The sequence below is a fragment of the Urocitellus parryii genome, chromosome X, assembly GCF_045843805.1.
Source record: "Urocitellus parryii isolate mUroPar1 chromosome X, mUroPar1.hap1, whole genome shotgun sequence".
Lineage (NCBI taxonomy): Eukaryota > Metazoa > Chordata > Mammalia > Rodentia > Sciuridae > Urocitellus > Urocitellus parryii.
This window is the reverse complement of record NC_135547.1, coordinates 113,769,144-113,775,276: the sequence shown is the minus strand read 5'-3', so window position 1 is coordinate 113,775,276 and position 6,133 is coordinate 113,769,144.

Genomic DNA, 6,133 nt, shown 5'->3' with positions numbered 1-6,133 from the left:
TGGAGGCTGGGTTTTGAGCATGAGTATATTGAGAGGGGGAAGAGGGACAGGCACCACACGCACAAACAGGTGAAAGATTATGACTTTACCTCAAAAGGCAGGCAATGTCACTGTGTGTGTGTGTGTGTGTGTGTGTGTGTGTGTGTGTGTTCCTAGGGATTGAACCCAGGGCCTTGTGCATGTGAGGCAAACACTCTACCAACTGAGCTATATCCCCAACTCACAATGTCACTTTTGCTCTATCTAATCAATTCAAAGGAAGTCACCAAGGTCTGCCTGTATATAAAGGGAGTGGAATTAGACCCCACTTTTTGGTAGGAAGGTTCTGTAAGAACAATGGAACCAGAAATGTTGCTGTGGCCATTTTGGGTCCCAGCACATTTGGTAACATGTACCTGTGACTGGAACCATCTGAGTATGCATTGGGATCCCCTTTAGGATAATGGCTGAGTCCATGAAAACACAGCTATAGGAGTATAAAAATGGTAACCTTGGGCCACTACTCCAACCCTTGCAATGATTAATGTTCAGTAGTGCCAGGTGGTAATGATTATGTGGCTATCTTTCATTTAGAACTGATTCAGACCTAGTAAACCACAAGGGTTCTTAAATATAACTGGGTTGGGGAGCTGAGAGAGAGAGCAAGCACAATACTAGACTGCCTACTAATTTGAGTATGTGCACATTGAGCAATTAGTTTGATTACAGGAAACTGATACTCTCTCCAATCTGGTATAGGGGTCACACAAACTACAACTTTAATGTGTTAATTTGTGTGCTTGTCTGCCTCCCCGCTTCCCCTCACACCAGATTAGAAACTGTTTTGAGGACAGGGACTACCTTATCCAGTCTTCCCCAAAAGATTTAGCAACATGGGAAAAACAAGCCAGTTGGCTCACTGGGAAAAGCTTGGGCTTTGGAATCACACATTTAATCTCAACTCAGGCACTTCCCAGTCATGTGGCCTTAGATAAGGCACTTAATCTTGCCAGACTTTAGCGTCTTCACCTCAGACTTATTAATAGGATTAAATGAAATTACTTTGCCCCACGTCTAGATGATTCTTTTATTTTAATTATAGTTGGACACAATGCCTTTATTTTATTATTTTTATGTGGTGCTGAGGATCGAACCCAGCACCTCACATGTGCTAAGCAAGCGCTCTACCCCTGAGCCCTCTAGATGATTCTTTTTTTTAATATTTATGTTTTAGAAGTAGTTGGACACAGTACCTTTATTTTATTTATTTTTATGTGGTGCTGAGGATCGAACCCAGGGCCTCGCAGGTGCTAGATGAGCACTCTACCACTGTAGCCATAACCCCAGCCCCTCTAGATGATTCTTAATAGATGTTAGTTCTTTTCTTTCCCACTGAAAATATTGGATTCCCAGGAACGTGGGCTTTTCCCAGCCCACCATTCTCTATTTAGCTTTTTTTTATTTCCCAAGATTTCTTCCTCTCCTTCACTCCTGAGTCTTATCTCAGTCCTGCAGGCCTGCTTCCCTCAATGGATCCCCCAAAGGATTCATTCTACTCCTCTCTCTGGAGGAGCTGGGGAGGCAGGGAAGAGCCAGAGGCTTCTGGGACTGAGAGGGAAATGAGAAGCTGGCATAGCCTGGGGGCAGGTAGGAGGCTGAGTTGCTCCCGGAAGTTAACTCCTTTTCATTCATTGATCCATCAAATCTTTATGGCATCTCACTAGGTCCCAAGCTCTATTCAAGAACCTGGGGATATGGCAATGAGGAACGAGGTCTCTAATCTTTGCAGACTTTGGGGATTTTTTTTCTTTTAAATATTTTTTAGTTGTGGATGAACACAACACCTTTATTTTATTTATTTATTTTTATGTGGTGCTGAGGACCGAACCCAGGGCCTCACACATGCTAGGCAAGCACTCTTACCACTGAGCCACAACCCCAGCCCTAACTTTGGGAATTTTTATTACTTTTTACTCAATAGTGTATTGTACACAGTGTAGGGGGAGTTGGTATACATAAAAGATAGAATACTATAGACATACAGGCATATCAATATTTATAGCAGCACAATTCACAACAGCAAAGTAATGGAACCAGCCTAGGAGCCTGACAATAGGTGAATGGATAAAGAATATGTGGTAATATATACAACAGGGTTACTCAACCAGAAAGAAGAATGAAATTATGACGTTTGCTGGTAAGTAGATGGAAATGGGAGAACACCATGCTGAGTGAAATAAGCTAGAGTCAGAAAGTTAAAGGTCAAATATTTTCTCATATGTGGAACTAGAGAGAAATAAGAAAATAAAAAAAAGCGGGGGAATCCCATGAAAATAGAAGAGCAGTGGAGTAGAGAAAAGGGATTAAGGAGGAAGGAGGAGGGGCAGGGAAAGGGATGAACTGTGCACAGAAATTGACCAAACTAAGCTATGTACATATATGAATATACCACAGTGAATTTCACCTTTATGAGTATCTATAAGGTGACAATTAAAAAACAATAAATAAGCGGGGTGTGGTGGCACACACCTGTGATCCCAGTGACTTGAGAAGCTGAGGCAGGACGATCATGAGTTCAAAGCCAGCCTCAGCAACTTAATGAGGCCCTAAGCAACTTAGCAAGACCCTTACTCTAAATAAAACTTAAAAAGGGATGGGGATGTGGCTCAGTGGTTAAGCTCCTGGGTTCAATCCCTAGTACAAAAAAAAAAAACAAAAAAAAAAAAACAAAGAACAAACAAAAACAATAAATAGAAGGAAGACCAGTTAGAGGAAAGAGAACAGGGGGAGGTAGTAGGAAAGAGAAAGTGGAAATACTGTGGATTAAAATGCAGCAAATTATATTACATGTATGTACAAATATGTAAAAATGAATCCCTCCATTGTGTGCAACATAATGTACTAACAGAAACATTTTTTAAAAATAGACATAAATATATAGTGAAAGCACTACAAGAAAAATAAAAGTATTTTAGGCTGTTCAGAACCCACCCAGCAAAAGGTCAGTTTAGGTCAAGATCTAGATGACAAGGAACTAGCCTTGCAAAGGTCCAAGGCTCACTCCTCCCCACACCCCCATTGACATTTCAAGATGGATAATTCTTTGGTATGGGTGTGTCCTGAGCATTGTAGGATGTTTGGCAGCATCCCTGGCTTCTACCCACAAGAAACCAGTAGCAGTAGCACCCTCTCCCAAGTTGAGACAAGTACAAATGGACATTCAAGACCAAGAAAAGTTTCTGGAGTATTACAATCTGAGAAGAAGAAGAACTCCTGGGAAATAAAACAGCTAAATGGAGAAGGGGGGTGAGGAGAATGCCTGTGTGCCTGGGAATTCAAAATTTTGAGTAGGAAAGAATCTATTGAGCATCATCTAGATTCACACAAAATAATTTCTTTTTTTAAAACAGATAGAACATTTTTATACCTTTATTTTATTCACCCACTTTTATGTGGTGCTGAGGATCAAACCCAGTGCCTCGCACATACCAGACAAATGCTCTACCACTGAGCCACAACCCTAGCCCCCAAAATAATTTTATTTAATCCTATTAATAATTCTGAGATGAAGACACTAAAGTAATTGAGAGCCAGAGACCCACCAAGCCAACCGAGAGCATTCCTAGCAAAAAAGAACAACAAGTATAAGGAAGGTGTAAGGCTGTGACCTGTGTGTTGTCCATCCCTGTGGGTGAATTTGTCTACTGTGACAAAGTGGCAACAGATGCTCTGGGAGGAAAGGGGTATAAATGAGGAAGTGGGACTTGCAAGGGGGATGAATACTTCCTGGTTCAACATTTCAGCTGGGGGCTACTTTTCTTATTCACGGTTTGAGCTGAGCCAGAAAGTCAGAGAATAACTCAGGACACACAGGCGGGTGGGCATCACGTGTCTGGGCTCTGATAGGTCCCCTTAATAGGACCTCTTAGTGCCCATCAAACTCAGAGAAGCATTCAAGCAGTCACTTTTTTGTCGATCAAGATTCTATTTTTAGTTGCTTTTTGCAACTATCTTAGTCAGTTGGAAAAAATATATGCAACTCTACCTCAAATTTTTATCCTATCAAATTCATCATCTCTATCATCAACTTCCTAGAAATAGGTTAATGAAATAAGCCACAAAGATAAACAACTGAGCCAGTATCACCCAAACTCCCAGAGTATATTTTGATTAAACTTTGAAGCAATCCTTCATTCTCATTTTAGACACTATATACAATCCTGTATAGGCCAGAAAATAGTGTCAAGGCAGAGTTCAGACAACCAGGGAGCTGCTCAGGCAATGTAGGACACACAGCCTTTGGTTTTTCTGGCTTTTTAAAAAATGTGGTAAAAAAACCACTTAAGTTTGTTTGTTTTTGGTAGCAGGGGCGCTTAGGGTCTCGCTAAATTGGTGAAGCTGGCTTGAACTTGCAATCCTCCTGCCTTAGCCTCCCAAGTGGCTGGGATTATGGGTGTGTGCCATCATGTCCAGCTTAACATAAATTTTACCATCAACTTTTTTGTGTGCTGGGCATAAAACCCAGGGCTCTGTTCATATTAAGCATGCACTTCTAACCATTTTTAAGGGAATATGTTATTTAAGTATATTCACATCGTTGTGCAACAGATCTCTAAAACTTTATCTTGCTGAAGCTCTATGACTAATAAAAAATAATTCTCCTTTGTCCCATCCCCTAACCCCTAGTAAAACATCATTCTACTTTCTGGTTTTGTGAATCTGACTACTTTACCTCACATAAATGGAATTTTGCAGAATTTATGTGACTGGCTGATTTCACTTAGTGTCTTCACAAATTTATCCATACTGTAGTATGTGGCATGATTCCCTTTTTTAATATTTATTTTTTAGTTTTAGGTGGATACAATATCTTTATTTTATTTTTATGTGGTGCTGAGGATTGAACCCAGTGCCCCACACATGCTAGGTGAGCACTCTACCACTGAGCCACAAACCCAGCCCTGATTCCCTTTTTTTTTTTAGAGAGAGAGAGAGAGAGAGAGAGAATTTTATATTTTATATATATATATATATATATATATATATATATATATATATATATATTTTTTTTTAGTTTTCGGCAGACACAACATCTTTGTTGGTATGTGGTGCTGAGGATCAAACCCGGGCCACATGCATGCCAGGCGAGCACGCTACCGCTTGAGCCATATCCCCAGCCCCAAGGATACCCCTTTCTTTTAAAGACTGAATAATACTCCATTGTATGGCCATACCATGTTGTCCATCCATTTATCTGATGATGGACACCTCTTGGCTATCGTGAGTAGTTCTGCTATGAACATGAATCTACAAATATGCAGTCTTTTATTTGTTTTTAATTTGGTACTGGGATCTAACCCAGGAGCACTTTACTACTGAGCTACATCCCCAGCCTTTTCTTTTTACTTTTAATTTTTTGAGACAAGGTCCCGCTAAGTAACTGAGGCTGCCCTAGAACTTGTGATCCTTCTGTCTCAGCTTCCTGAGCCATTGGGATTATAGTCATGCACCATCTCGCCCAGCATATGCTCATAGTCTCATAGTCTTTTTTTTTCTTTCATAACTTATTTATTACCATTTTGATGTGCAAATCAGAAACCTGAAATCTTTTCTTCTGCATAAGGGTGTTAATGTTTTATCTGGAATTCCAATGTCAAGTACAGAATTTTACACAGATTAACTTTAAAAGGGGTGTAGGTAAGGGAAATGGTAGGGAAATGTCAGTATCTTAAAGCAATGAGTTGATTCCTTTCCAGACACAATTGACCTTTTGCTCAGTGGATTTCTTTGCCCTGCCTATCTCAGGCACCTAGGTTCATAAAGGGAAACTATTCACACTGTTCATCCTTTTCCTCCAAGCTTTTTTAAAATTGATTTTTCTTAATATATGACAGCAGAATGCATTACAATTCTTACTACACATATAGAGCACATTTTTCATATCTCTGGTTGTTTATAAAGTATATTCACACCAATTCATGTCTTCATACATGTTTTGGATAATGATATCCATCACATTCCACCATCATTAATTACCCCATGCCCCCTCCCTTCCTCTCCCATCCTTCTGCCCTATCTAAAGTTTATCTATTCCTCCCATGCTCCTACTCCCTACCCCACTATGAATCAGCCTCCTTATATTAGAGAAGACATT